Raw genomic sequence first — 15286 nt, forward strand, 5'->3', positions numbered from 1 at the left:
TATTGCTTTATATTGAGCTATAGGGTGCATGTTGGGGTGATTTTTTTTAATGTTTTTATTGTGTTTATGGTGCTTTTATTGTGTTTTCTAATTTATTTTTTTTATTATAAACCCTGTTTGCAAACCAAATTTCCTTTATAGGACAATAAAATTTTTAATTCCACGACCAGATACTGTAGCGTTCCCAAGGAGGCTGTAAGGACTGTCCTTGATAGGCGGTTTAGTCAATCTTCTCCCTAGGTTGATGTGAAGACAGGGTTTGCTCTGTTTTATTAACCTTTTTATTTACACAGGGAAGATTATGTTGAGCATGTACGGCCTTTTTCAACAACCCCCTTCTTCACGCTCATTACAAACCATTACTCATTACTACCATTGTCTTCTACTGCCAGCCACTGGTTAGCGGTTGTTGTGGAAGGGTAGAGCATGTTTCACTCACTTCCCTCATCCAGATTTTCCCAGCTGGGATTCAAACCTGCAACCATCGAGCTCAGTTCTCTAATGACTAGGCTACCCCCGCTTTGTTTTTTTTGCAGTGACCCCATTTCTTTTAATTGTGAGCACATTTATCTGGGGCTTTTGGCAGAGAGACGAGCATAGAGCTGTAACTGCCGTTTTGAATTTTATTAATCCTAAAAAATCCTGCCACCGCAACATCCTAAATGAAGCTGACATATCAGACTACATGCAGTGCTTAAGAAATGGTTGCTTCCTTTGTATTCAAAGGAAGCAACGCTGTTTCACAACTTATATTAGAATGAGCTAAATCCACAAAAAGATGTTAAGAGACAAATGAAAACGAGTTTGCTTTTTCAAATGCATATTTTAAGTCATGCAAGCAAGCCCAGAAAGGATGCCATCTGCCACAGAACAATGGATCAAGATAAGGAGTACTGAAAGTTCTGAGGAAGTGATTTCAGATCGCTTGATATGACACATAAAGATGACTGATAAGCTCACTAGAGTCTGCAATGAGAAAGTCCATCACCAAACGTGATGCACGCCAAAACGTGAGGAATAATAAGGGAGCGTAATGGTCTGCAGCCGCCCCTACATGAAATTGCATGTTTCCTTATGAAGGAGATCTCACGCCCGTGTCTGCCTCTTCCAGAGACTAACCTTCCAAAGCGGAGACAGATTCCCACTGGCTGTCCGAATTTGAAAACAACTGACATTATCTGAACCCAGACATTAGCTCTGGCAGAAATCCCTCTGGATTGGAAGGGGAGCGAGGTTATTTGCAATCTAGACAGTCCACCCTGCCGCTAAATTGGATTATTGGGCTGTTTGATATTTATACTATATCCTTTCACCTTAGGGTATGGCAGAGGCAGCGCTGGCAGGCTGATTCCATGGTGTTGCTGATTGTGGCTGGCTGGCACAGGGTTTTACTCTTCCCTGTGCGACATTGATTAAGTGGTTGAGGAATCCTCCCCCCTGCCTGGTAAGGCTCTTACAGTGTACTAGCTGGTCCTAATGGATAACAATGAGCTGCTCAAATGCTGACAGCAGCTAAATATACTCTGCTCTGTCGCTACACATTTGGCAGCATTTCAAACTCATTCATTGTATTATACAATAACAGCATGCTGCATAAACGTACTGTACGACGAGCTACAATATCTATTATACTGAATTTCAAGTTGTGGAATAGTTTTTGTCAGCTTGCTATCTCTGTAAAGCCAAGGTATTGCCTAGCCTTGCACTACTGGGTGAATACAGTTAAACTCTTCCAACAGGCTCCAATTAGGCAATTACATGGGCAGCTAAGGAGCAATTATCTCTTCTTGCTCTCTGGAAGTCAGACTAGATGGGTGGAGACAGAATGTTTGGCATGTGGCAACACATGCTGGTAATACCTGTCTCATGGGTGATACTGTGAAAAGTGGCAGAAACTGTGATTTTTTTTTATGTTTTATGTCTATGTTCTCTCATCCTTGCCACTAGGGAGTCATTTTCATTGGTTTTGATCCCCATTTCACAGTGTCAAAGTATTATAACATTTGCAGGGTGAACCCACTAACTGGTTGGATTCAGACGCTCCCTTCATAAGAGCTGCGCTCAGATAAACCACTCACCATATGGCATTCAGAGGTTATCATCCCTTCCCTGCCTGTAATAAACTAGAAAATGCCAGTGAGCCATGGGTGTGAAAAGTTCAATTCATATTTGAGGAGAGCACTTTAGTCTAAATAAGCGGTATAATATAATAATAATATTGTGTGTGTGTTTGCGTGTGTGTGTGTTTGTGTGTAGGTTTGTTTGTGGGTGTGCATCCATGCATACCTATGTTTTGGCACACTTGCAGCAAACTCCTGATATGTTTGCATGTATGTGTATGCATACTTTCATGCATTTATACAAACACACTCCCATATTTTCCCCACACATTCCTATATTTTACTACGTGCGAAGGGGAGAGGTGTTGGGAGAGTGCAGCATGCCTAAATGAACACAAAGCTAGAGGTTTTTTTTAAAGTTCAGATTGAAACCCTGACCCTGTTCTCATGTAGCGACTCGTGGTGTTGTAATGAATTTGTTGAAGGCTCGGCTGAACCATCACCACGGGGAGCGAGTGTCCCCGGATTCCCCAATTACCACATTTCAGTCAAGTCGGGTCACACAATGAGAGAGACTCGACCCATTTCCCTATGACAAAGCTGCTGGGGCTTGAATAGGACGGCTTCACAGGACCAAGCGTGGCCAATGCTGTGGGCTGCTCACCCACACCAGTCCAATTCACTCTCTGACTGGCCAGAGAGACAGAGAGAGACAGAGACTGCAGGACAAACAATTCACATTCATAGTAGGACTTCTGACTTTTGAAAGCGTTGGAAAGTTTGAATTCTAAGTTTGAGAAGTAGAGTTCAACACAGCTACACAGCAAAATCATCACTGTTCATTATCAAAATCATCTGTGAACATACAGCACCAGTGTTTCTGTACACCAACACCCATCAGACTTCATTTAACACCGAGCCATATCAGCTCTATGAGCGAACAAAACACTACAATCAACACATAATTATTACTGAAACACTTGTTAACACTGGGACATTTACTGTAGGAAATATATTGATACCATGTTGCTCAGCAGCATGTGTGTAAGAACAACAAAAAAAAATGTGGCAGAAGGAAATTAGAACAATTACAACACCTCGACTGTAATTGACCCACTGCTACAAGTGGTGTAAGAGTGAAAAGTGGTAATGTTCCCCCTCTGCCTTCCTAAGGACAGTTTGCTTGTATGTTTACTTGTAATAAATCAGAAACATCTATGAATGAATGATTGATTCGTGAAAATATTTAGTCATTTGAGTGATTAAAGCAAAGATAATTAGTTTAGTAAATCTGGTTGGGGAGTAACATGTAATAAGAATGCACTATTGTGATTACAGAAAATGGTAAATATAATATATTACAGCTACTGATAGATTAGAGATGACTAAAAAAAGACATGGAAAAGTGACATGAAATATTGGTGTGAAAATGGTTTAGCATGGTGATAATAACAGTATGAAACTACAATAAGTTCTGAATAAAACTGGAATAATTGTTTAATTCTAATTCTATACAGATATCTTAGCCCTGCTTGCAACTATATCCTCTGCAAATGTCTTCATTATTTAGCTGTATGAAGCTGTTTTAACATCAGATGTATTGTGATCTAAATGCTGTTTGCAGGGAAATTAGTAGACATACAGTATTGGGGTTGCCAGCATAACAGTTTGACAACTTAAGTGGTCTTTAATATGGTGATAAGCAAAGATGTCAAATTGCCCCCAGTCTAACTTGACGAAGACATCCAGCAGTGTGATGGCTTGACGGGCGCGCTGGAGTTTTTACAACTCCTCACACAAACGCTGAGAGATCCCGACGTGCCACAAGTGACACTGTGACAGCGCTGCAGAATTTATGCAACACAGGCCTGCCTAAAAATGACATTTCTGTTGTTGAGTGAATAAATGCAGCTTACCCCATGAGACGTCTAGTATTAAGAAGAAAAAAAATCCTCTCTACCTATCGAGGTTTCGTCAAAACTGTGTAAAAAAAAAAAAAGTGGTGACAAGTTGTAGTCCGTGGGATGAGTTGGTGACAGGGCTGACTATGTGAGAAACAGCATGACTCGTGTAGGAATAGTTTTAGGAGAAATTAGTAAAGCTCGACTTACTTTATAAAAGACAGGTAGAGTATCCAAGTCGTGTATCTCAGAGCGTATGCAAAAAAAAAAACCCCGTAAAAAACACTCTGACTGACGGCAAATACTGCGCAGTCAACAACTGTGACTCAAGTCCGCAGAAGGTCGTTCCTCTATTTTAGAAGCATCGCTTGTTAACTGAGGTCAAAGGACACGCAGTGACTTTGAAGACCGTCCGGAATGGCTGCTGTCATACACACATAGGCTACACCCATGTTCATTTGGAAAAACCTGGCTACAGTCCTATATGGAAACATTTTATTTCGTGCGTGCGTGCGTGCGTGTGTGGTGTGAGAGAGAGAGTCTGTGTATGTGCGTGCGCGTCCTTGTGCGCGCGTGTGTTTGTCAATCGGGGGGGAAAGGAAAAGGAGCGGGAGGGAGCGTCATTTTTTTTTTTTTTTTTTTTTTTTTTTCATTCACAAAACTTACACATACGCACACTGCTACTGCATATTCAATAAAAACATGGCTGAGCCTCATTATAAACCTCAATTGCATTTGTTATTGGTGATTATAAAGGACAATCACTGTTCACTCATGCACGTAATTGCCCTTTCCGAATATCTAAAGAGGATGAATAGGCTGGCCGGACTTTCCCTTTCTCATCTCCTCTCTGCTAATGCTGCCTTTTGCCTGCTCGAAATTCAGAGTTAATAATTCACTGATGGGATTTTTTACAAAGAACAGCTTCATTTGATGTGACAGAGGAGATACAGTATATTGTGGGTTGACTTAGAATTTCATACTCGGAGTAAATGGTCTTGTGCTACAATAGGATATCTCTTATTCCCACACAGCCAAATCGTAGGTGTTCATTTTTTAACCATGAGGGTGTAAAAATTAACACAATGCCAGTGTGAATATAACTCCACATGAGAGTTAAACACTTGTACATAGTTTTGAACAGCTGCCCCTCATATCAGCTCTATGAGTGAGCAGCACTCCAATCAACACCTGTCAACTCCAAATGATTGTCACTGAAAAATCAACACTTATTATTAACACTGGAAATGTGATGTGTAGTTTACCGTTAGTGGGTTGAAACTTTTTGTCATCTGGCTGGATGAAACTCCTTGTTCATGAGTGTGAAGCAATGTTAAGTGATTCAAAACACTACAAGTGTTTCATTGCTGTGTGGCATGTTGAGATTGAGCATTACTGTTATTGGAGATAAACAAAGATATAATAGGCCTACTACTACTACAACCACTTCTGTTATTCGGTCCTTATGAAGCAAAGCTTAGAAAATCCATTAAGGTTTTTTGACAGGCTACACCTGAAAGGCAAAATAAAAAATCTTCATTATTTAGCAGCCTTTGGGGGGAAAAAACATATTCTTATTTGTATTTGCACTGGTAGATTTTATCTTTGATCATGTCTAATAATGTGACTAAAAATGTTTTCTGCTCCAATGTATTCATGCTCACAGTGGTTCAAATCGAAGTCAGATTCAGAATCATTTTATTTGCCAAGTAGGCATTACCTAATTTGTCTTGACAACACACATATAAAGATAAGTATATACTGGTAGAGGGACAACAAGACCTCTCATTCAGCGCAAAGGACAAACTTAGACTGTGAATTACACATATCACTCTTATTTGAGGGCCAAACCAAATAGTGGAGGCTGCTCACTGTCTGTGAACTCATGCTTCAAACTAACTGCCCAGAGAAGAAGTTAATGCCCTATCCGTCTTTATCTGCTCCTATGTGAAAATGGCCTTTCACTGACAAATAGTCGTGGTTAGAATCTGTCTCCTGAGACAATTTGAGATTTTAATTCCCAGTCATAACTTGTTAATATACCTCATAAAAAATGTTCTAGTGGCAACGCCCTGCAACACACTGGTGCCTTGTTTAGGGGGTTACATGTACACAATACAATGTATGCACAGTTAAGAAGGAAAAAAATAGAGATTAGGTGAATCTATGAAAAATGTTTCAAAGCAACTAATATGTTAGTTTTCCAAATTCCCAATAAAGGTGATTTTTTTTATGTGCCTCACCACACTTTGCGTCTCTATACCAAGGTGTGCAAGCACTTGAATTTCGCAACACTTACTTTCAGAGCCGGGACACAAAGCTGATAAGGAACAGCCAATAAGCACACTCCCATCAACACTTATACAGGCCATAAGAATAATGCTATTCACAGACAACTCTGTTCTCACAAGGTCCACACTAAATTCTAAGAAAATCATTGTTGAGGCAGGAGAAGTAGGCCTTGCCGTCGCCAAATTTCAATTCTCAGACGAACCAGCAACAAACACTGTGTCCTGAACCTTGACATTACCTTCCATTGAGAGAGAAGTTGGAGCGCTGCTTGGAGATCACACTTTGTTACCCATTACATGGCTATTGTGCTGCACTGACCTGTAATCTTGACCTCAAGTTATGTTTGTCTGTGGTCTGAACCACTTCAGAGTTGCAACAAATAAATTAGATTCTGTAGATTCCTCTCCGGGGTTGAGTCACAGCACTTGTTGATAGAAAAGATTGTATAGCATAAGGAAAATGCACGTTTAATCTATAGGAAACTCTTCTTTCCATTGTATGAAGAAAGCCACCAAGAGGTTTACATTGACCTCTGCCCTATCTTTTTGAGCTGCAGAGAAAATTTCAAAGAATTTTGTTTTTTTCCACAAGAAATGGAGTACGGAAAATTGGGTTGCCATGGTAATAGATGTATATTTTAGCTGCCGAGGTCTTTTCTCCTGTGGTATAACGATGCCCCCTAGTGATCCCACAGATCCCCTTGAAGACCAGGGAAGCAATAACACAATAAAACAATCTATTTTTACAGCCTTCCTCCAGTGAGCTCAAAACACTTTTTTTTTTTTAAACAAGCCTCAAAAGCTAATTATTGATTTAAAAGGCAAAAACCGGAGTAACAACTGATTCCTGATAGTTGGCAAGGCATGTCTCTGATTTACATGTTGCACACCTGAACCTCATTTTTGACTGGGAATGTGACTGGTGGGGATAATCAGACATCACTTTTTGATTTGATCTGTTTTCAGAGATGCTTAGAAATCTAAATGGGATGATGGAAGTCAACTGAGGAGGCATTTAAAGCGTAGAGGGGATCTGGAAACCAAGGGTCCCACGAGCGATTCCTGTCCTGTCGGTGTTCACTTTCAATTTGAAATTTTGACTGTCTCCACCAGTTTTACCTCTCTGGTGGAATGTGGAAGATCTGTGTATATTTTTCAGTGAGGTAAGCCAGAAATATTTTCCGGTGACCATGTGTAATACTTCAATTGAATGGTGTGAAAAACAGATTATTTCTTTTATGGGAACTCAACACTAGAGGGAGCTTCTGAGCAGATTTCCACTGCAGATTCCACACTGCCTTGTTCCAGCCTGTAGGTTTTCCATAAGCATGTTAGTTTGAATGTCAAGAATATGATCTTTGGATTTATAAATATTAGTAATGAGACTAAAGACATTTACTTCATGATTAAACTTATAGTCATTATTACAACGTTTTTTTATTCACCAATGTAAATTCTCTAATTCCAAACCTCACTTCAATGCCCTTAAGAAAGAATTTGAGCTATGAAAAAACATAAAAGTTTGCACTGTATATAAGGTATTTATATGATATTGTCCCCTTTCCTTTTCCGTTTTTTGGTTTATTTATTTCCTTTATTTTATTGATTTATTCAGCATTATTCAGTAATAATTCAGTTTTATTTTCTCTATTATTTTATTTACATCAACCTCCGTTAACATTCATATTCTCCCCCCGGCATCCTCTGTTAATGTAACGTCATCTTGTACTTTAAGTCAATGTTTCATGATTCTATTATTACTGTTTGCAATAAAAACAAATGTTAAAAAAATGTAATAAAAATAAATGTGAGCGATGATCATACTTCATGGATTATGGATTATATCTATTATTAAGACATATGGATGAGTTAAAGATCCAGTAAAACTTTTCTGTATAATTTTCATCACCAGCTAACTCAGTGGCATAGAGAAAAAAAAATGGGCCACAAAAAACCCTTTCTGGAGCCATTCCTGCGAAGTCAGCCCTTTTAACGTTTCGAGCACATGTCTGTCAACATCCATTTGCAGCTTGCAAGGCCACAATCAAGATATTAACTGAACTTCGGTCAGCTCCAGTTAAATAACAGCAGAGAGGTTTTTTTTTCTCTATTATGTTTCAACCTGACTCAGGAAACACCGTGGGAAGTTTATCTAAATTGTTTGGCAACATATTGCCAGTCTTCCCCAGTTTGTGTTAGCCTACATTTAATTTGGCACCAACCTTCAGATCGTTGTTTAAGAAGATGCCTGATGCCAAAGGCGAGGAAGGGAGAGCAGACAGGGGACATGGAGTGGAGGAGATTGATGGACAAGAGGAAGAAGAGAGGGAGGGTTTTCAGAAAAAGCCTATAGGTTATATGCTTCCATTGTCAGGTTGAGGGAAGACGTTTAAGCACATTACTTTTTAAATTGTTTTTTATATTGAACATTATTTAGATAATTGCTACATTGATGCCTGTTTCTTAAGCGTACACACTGTCATTCATTTTGTATACCGGCTTAATCCATATTCCCACACAAGCTCCACACAGAAAGGACCAGGATCGAGATTCGAAGCCAGGACCGTCATGCTGTGAGGCAACAGTGCTAACCACTGAACCACCGTGTCACTCGGCACGCTCATCTAATACAGTCAATTCAATCACCACAGTCAGTATCAGTGCAGTGAGAATGTAAACAAAGTGTGAGTGGGATTTGACTGCTGTAGGCTTCTCCAAACAAAACATAACTATGGATATTACAGCTGAAATGTGTAAAAAAATAAATTTAAAAAATGCACTTGGCCTTAGTTCTCCTCATTATTAATTTCTAAATGGATCTTGAATAATAGACCACAGAATCTGGACCTGTAAAGGTTCCCTACTGTATTTTTAATACAGCCATACAACCAACAGGATTGCATTGGGATTCAGTAGAGCTATCTGCTTTTGATTGAGAGTACTTTGCCAATGCAAGGCTACCACTGAAACTGCTAATATTAATGCTGTTTCAAGGATTATCCATAATGCTTGGCTGTACTACCACTCACTAGTTATGAGTGTCTTTGTATCGAAGCCCAGCATGTGGACGCATTGACCCGAACATGTCAGGGATCTTTCTCCAAATCCATTCCCTTTTGTCCAATTCCCAATATCTCTCCGCCAGCCAGAATAATTGAAGTACCCAGGTGTGCTTTGTAATGTTTGATTTGACCAAGCTTACCTTCAAGTGTCAGAGTCATAAAAGAGCAACAGAATGAAAAAAAAAAAAAAAAAAAAGGATGAGGGAAGAGAGGAGACGACAATCCTGTGCCAAGCAATGCTTTCTCTGAAAATGAATGCTTCAGAGAATAGAGTACATGTGCCTCATATCCAAGGAGGACAGTTAGGCTAGGAGCATGTGTTTTTAAATGACTGATCGCATTCAATAGATTACCATTTGAAGATCAAAACCCTCATGCAAAGCTTCCATAGTAGGGGCTATTGATTATCTCACACTTGCTGCCCAACAGAGATGTCAGCATTACCACTGGCAGTAAATGGTGATGGATTGGGAATAAACGTTGATTGATGAGTGCAATCAAAGCTAGTGGCCTTGATTTCTCGTCTCAAGACCCAGGGGTGCGAATGTGTGTGAGAATGTGTGTGTAATATCAATGTTGCAGTGTAATACAGAGAGTTACATCATCGCCACTTAACAGTATTACAGACAGCTTGCTAGACTTTTGGGGCCCAAGGGAAAAAAATGCAATTCAAATGTTAAATGACTTTAATACACATGCACGTTGGAAATATGTGAGCAAGGGTTGCATTTCTGCTTTGCTGTCTGTTCTGTGCTCCGTCTCTGTATGTGTGTGTGTGTGTGTGTGTGTGAAGGAGGGCGAGACAGAGAGAGAGACGGATGGGCGTGATGCTTGTGTGTGTGTATTTGTGTGTGCATATGCATGAGTTTGCGGTGTGCCTTGACATTTTTGCTCCCAACATTGGTGCTGAAAAACAAATGAACATCCTTGTAATTGAGATGCAAATAAAAAGGGAGATACACAGATAGCCACAGTAAAGCATTATGTGTCACTCAAACAGCCACCTCTTTTGTCTCCTTGAGCTGCTGCTGAAAGCGTTTCTTTTATGAGTCCGTTTCATTTCAGCATCTCAACTCGAAAAAGATGGCATTACAAATGAAAACGCAGACAGTTCTAATTCACAGGAATTATATTCCAAATAACAGGCAGCTGGCATTGTTGGTTTGAGTTCCCTTTGTCCAGCTTGGTGCCAAATCAAAGCCCAGTGCATCGTTTTTGCAGCTGGTTTATGTCCGCTGACAAAATGTTTGTTCTATGAGAGTCACAGGCTTAATGATGTTTTGTCAATCAAATGAATGCTAATGAATAACATAAAAGTGAAGAGTGAATACTCACGCAGAGTATTGGAATAATTGCAGCAGTTAACACATCCAAAGCAGCAATTTTCTTGTAATGATTATGAGTTCGAAGATTTTACATTTTTGTCATATTTTGCTGGGAAATCACATCCCAGATGCCATTACACTTTCCTTACTGTGCACCAACAAAGCTTTATCTTCATATCCTCTTCCAATATTGATTTTCTGTTTCATGTGCACTCAGAAGTCAGCATGTTGACCAATAAGGGATCCTCTATGTTAATTACGATCTTTGAATAATTCATGTAGCCTATTTGACATCACAAATGCTTGGCTAGTCACAGAGGCATTGGAAAACAGATGTGTTAGCCCTTACCCAGCTAATCATCGTTCGTGGAAATCTGAGAGCCAAGCAGATCTACCGCAGCTCATAGTGGTCGTAATGAGAAAACTCTGCCTTTTCACATCATTTCTGCATCATTTGTCTGCAAAAACTGTGCAAGTTATCTTTGGAGAACTGCAGAGTCGTCAATTGGTTCAAGCTGTTGGGAGTTGTGTTTTTGTGTTTTATTGAGTATGCTGATAAGATTGTTTAGTGTACTGTTTGTTGTTGTATGATGTACGGGAGCTAATTACTACCGAAAACAGCTTTATACATCCACAAAGCCAATTTCTACTGTAAATTACAATATATACATGCCAACTTACTTGTATCTTTTAATCTATGCTAAGTGCAGGAGATCTTTGTGTCATTGACAACAAGAGAGTGAAAACAGTCATTAGGTAGAAGCTATTGAAAATCCATACAACAGTCTGCACCCCTCACCTATACCTATCTAAATCCCAATCAACCAGGATAGATCTTTTCATTGAACTCTCGAGAACAATGTGTGAAAACAAATATCAGCACCACCTGACTGCATGGCATATAGATCCATGAACATCCATAATGTGCATTTATGCGGAAGAGGTTTCTCTGGAGAGGGAGACTGTGGGAGGGAACCCACTTGGGTGACATCCCCACTGTTTGTTCCATTATGCTGCATGGTTCACTTACGAATGAGCCTCTAATGCTCTCAAAATGAAAGTAAACACAAACCTCAACTGCCTCGTTTTCTCATGAAGGAGGCAAACATTTCATTTAAAGAGGCGCACTAAAGGGCCATGCAGCACTTGTTGGGTTAAGCACGTTTGGTGAAGTTGGTTTGAGGAGTATTCCGAAAAAGTTCTGTCTAAATTATCAAGATACACTGCTTTTCTTCTGCTGGCAAGTTTAAGTTAATAGATGATATTCGGTCACTTGTGGATGGGTTTTTAGGGTTGGTAGGTGCCAGAAATAAGACCTTGTGAGAGTATTCATGCAGCTTTTTTATAACTAGAACAAAACTGTCAATGCCATGTAAGGGGCTGACCTTAACTGTTCAATGGCTTTATTGATTGCAGATGTCTGTGGGCCGAATATTGGGAGGTAAAATTGAACATTGGAAGCATACTCGCACGTACGCACACACACACACCATGAGTCAATGGAAAGCCGGTGAAATGAGAGCTAAAATATTTATAGGCAATGCATATTCAGCTGAGAGTTCTTTTGTATCATCCCCCACAACAGTTTTACAGTTTCAATATTTAGTGCTGCTTTAATAAATGGAACAGCATCGCACCCTGACCATTAGGGATGTCTGGGCGAGTATAAACACGCAACACCAGCAGCGTCTACATTGAGCCTGTCAGCCTCTATGGATACAAAGAGTCTGAGTTGTCTGAAAGCACGGTTTAAATCTGTATGTCGCATTCATGCTGTCAAGTAAAGCGTCTCTGAATATGAGAGCGGGACAGACTTTCTGTCTGAAAATCCATAACACATGCCAAGTTGTTCCATCCAACACTTGGTATTTACACCCTTAACAATTTCCACTACCCGCCCTCCACCACCCTTAGATCCACCCCCACCCCGACTGAAACAAGAGCATTAAACCAATTTTGATTCAGTTATCACTCTATGTGTTGCCAGTGGTTGAATATATAACAGCTAAATGAACTGTGCTGAAAATGTCTGTTCAGATTGGCATGCAGACGTGGGCAGTAATGCCTACTGCCACCTGCTCCTTTCCCAATGTTTTCTGCTCAATAGTGCAAGGCAGACAGACAGTGAGTCTGATTTTGTCTGCAGTGTGAGTTTAGCATTGAGGGACCGTTTATCAGGGTTGTAAAGGGATGGGAGATGATGATTTCATAGCAATTTAATCGCATCAAATCTTCAAGGTTAGCCTAGAGGTAGAGAGACTGACTATTAACTTTAAGTCTGTTGGTTTGATTCCTGGCACTGTCGGCTACATTAACGCATGAGCAACTGGAAGGTGGTTAGGTGGTGTTATGACACCCACAGTGTCCACAAAGGCTTCTGAAGTGCCGTTTAGAAAGGCACTAAACCCCAAATTCCCAAATTACCGCAAGGGTGATGCGCTGCAGCTCGTCCCTGAAGAATTGCATAATGTATGTGTTTACCTAGTAGAGAGAAAATTCCAGTTGAAGGTGCTAATGTAGCATTTTTAAACATCAATATATTATAGTCAAATTAATTGTGATACCTTGGTATAATCAAAGTCAGCAAATGAAACCATGGTTGAGACAATCTCACACCAGTGATGTTGTTAGCTATTGTTAGCTATTGTTAGTGCTAGTGTTTCTCAAAATACCACATTTAAATAAATCGGTTCCTGTCACAAAGAGGATGCTGCCACTTGGGCTGGCAGTGAGTCCAGCAACACTGAAATGAAAAAATACAAATCTCCCATGTTCTTTGGTTTGGCTCCATACAGGTGTGTGTTGGGGGGGGGGGGAGTCCTAAGTTCATCACATCTTATTAGTCCATCTTTCTACCCCCGACACCTTTACTTAGATACATTCTACCTTTCATGTGCTGCGCTGACAGCGACAGACTGACTGTGTTGTACAAGTCGAAATAACAAATGAACATTATGCTGCCTTCAAGGTGCTGTCGGAAATATCATAATTGAACGAGCTGAGCGCGCATGAATGATATAAAGAAGGGGGAAATTGGGGATATCTATGATCATCAAGGTGCCAAGATGTGACGTTTATGAGCAGAGAGCATGGCAACCTTGTCAACATCGGATTGTAAAAGTGATGTTTTTTATTATATTTTCAATATAAATATATCACCCCATATATAAAATCCCAACAATTTAAAGATTCTAAAAAATAGGCAATAATAATACTTTGTTCTCTAATAATACTTTGTTCTACATGTGTCCACATTGTGAGAAGCGGGGCGGTGGGTGGAGTATCTGTGGGTCAGTTGTGATGAGTCTGGGTCAAATTTCCAGGGCCATTTTCTTGACTGCCACTGTCAGCGATGGTCGTGTTTGTAATTATACTAATGTCTGCAAATTAATGTGGTAATGATTTATTGATGTTCAAATGAGACATGACCTTTACATTGTGTAAATTAACAAATTAAGTTATCTTAATCCTAGGCCCCATTAATGCAAAATACGAGTTTAACTAGATATCTGATATGCAGCCCATGCTTACTGAGCTCATTTGATATAACTGATAAATGTTGTATTGGTTTTGATAAGCAGGTATTGCAACCTAAAATGAAGGCTTAAGATTATTATTATGTCAAAACCATTAATGTCACATCATTTTCATCTTACACACAGTATATATCACACATATTTCTCTGTCAACCAAGTGCTGTTATCGGTCTTTTTCAATTTTAAACCCTGACAATCCCAGCATACATATTGCCAACTTTGATTGAGTATATCTCCCCCCTGAAATTACTGGCCTCGCCCCAGGCCAGACCTCACAAGCAGGTTTCTAATTGCAGTTCTCTTTTGTAGCCAAGCGAATTTTATTGACCTACTGGAGGATTTATCTCAAAGTGGATCGTTCCCTTCATTAGCCCCTAGCAAGGCGTCCCTATCAGTAAGAGAGTAAATTCTAGATCCTCCGACGTAATGGAGCTCCACAGCCATGGAGCTGCAGTGTGCAATAAAAGGTATGCTGGCCCATTAGTCTTCTATGCAAGGCTGTTGAAAGCAGCCTGGCTAATGAACTAAGGCCACTGAAAAAAAGAAAAGTAAAGTAAACAGAGAGAGAGAGAGAGAGAGAGAGAGGCAACCCCAAGAGGACAGCCTCTATGTGTTATACTTAAATGATCAAACTGCAAACAACGCCCAGAGCATTTTAGATTGACAGCCATGTTGGTGGAATAGCTATGTTTGTATGTGTAGATGTATTATACAACGGGGCAAAGGGTTATGGGAAAAAAAATGCAGGGGATTTATTGTTTTGTGGAATATGACTAGAATGAAAGAAAGTGTTATAGGTTTACATATGTGCCGCAACAGCTGTTTAAACATTTATGAAATAATAAGGTAGGCTATATATTGCTTCCTCCACTCCTGACAAATTGACAAATTGACAAATTACTTTCCATTTACAAATGACAAATTACCTTCCATTTACTCCTGTGTGTGTGTGTGTGTGTGTGTGTGTGTGTGTCCTTTTGCTACAAAAGCCTCTCTTTCCCAGTCTTCAAATACCTGCATTTTTCTTCACACATCCTGAAGAAATTCTTTAAGCTGTGCAGCCAAGAATTGAACAGTATTCTGTGATCAAGCAACATCATAATTAACATCT

At 39.8% G+C, this 15286-nt stretch overlaps 1 protein-coding gene across 1 annotated transcript in view; it reads right to left on the reverse strand.

The window, feature by feature from the left end:
* chl1a (cell adhesion molecule L1-like a) overlaps positions 1-4403 on the reverse strand; it is a 49620-nt gene extending 45217 nt beyond the window's left edge. Inside the window, exon 1 of the mRNA XM_078288341.1 lies at positions 4172-4403. The gene's annotated coding sequence lies outside the window, so the exon portion shown is untranslated. The remainder of the gene's footprint in view (positions 1-4171) is intronic.
* Between the last annotated feature and the right edge of the window lie 10883 nt (positions 4404-15286).

The sequence above is a fragment of the Centroberyx gerrardi genome, chromosome 14, assembly GCF_048128805.1.
Source record: "Centroberyx gerrardi isolate f3 chromosome 14, fCenGer3.hap1.cur.20231027, whole genome shotgun sequence".
In the NCBI taxonomy this organism is placed as follows: Eukaryota; Metazoa; Chordata; class Actinopteri; order Beryciformes; family Berycidae; genus Centroberyx; species Centroberyx gerrardi.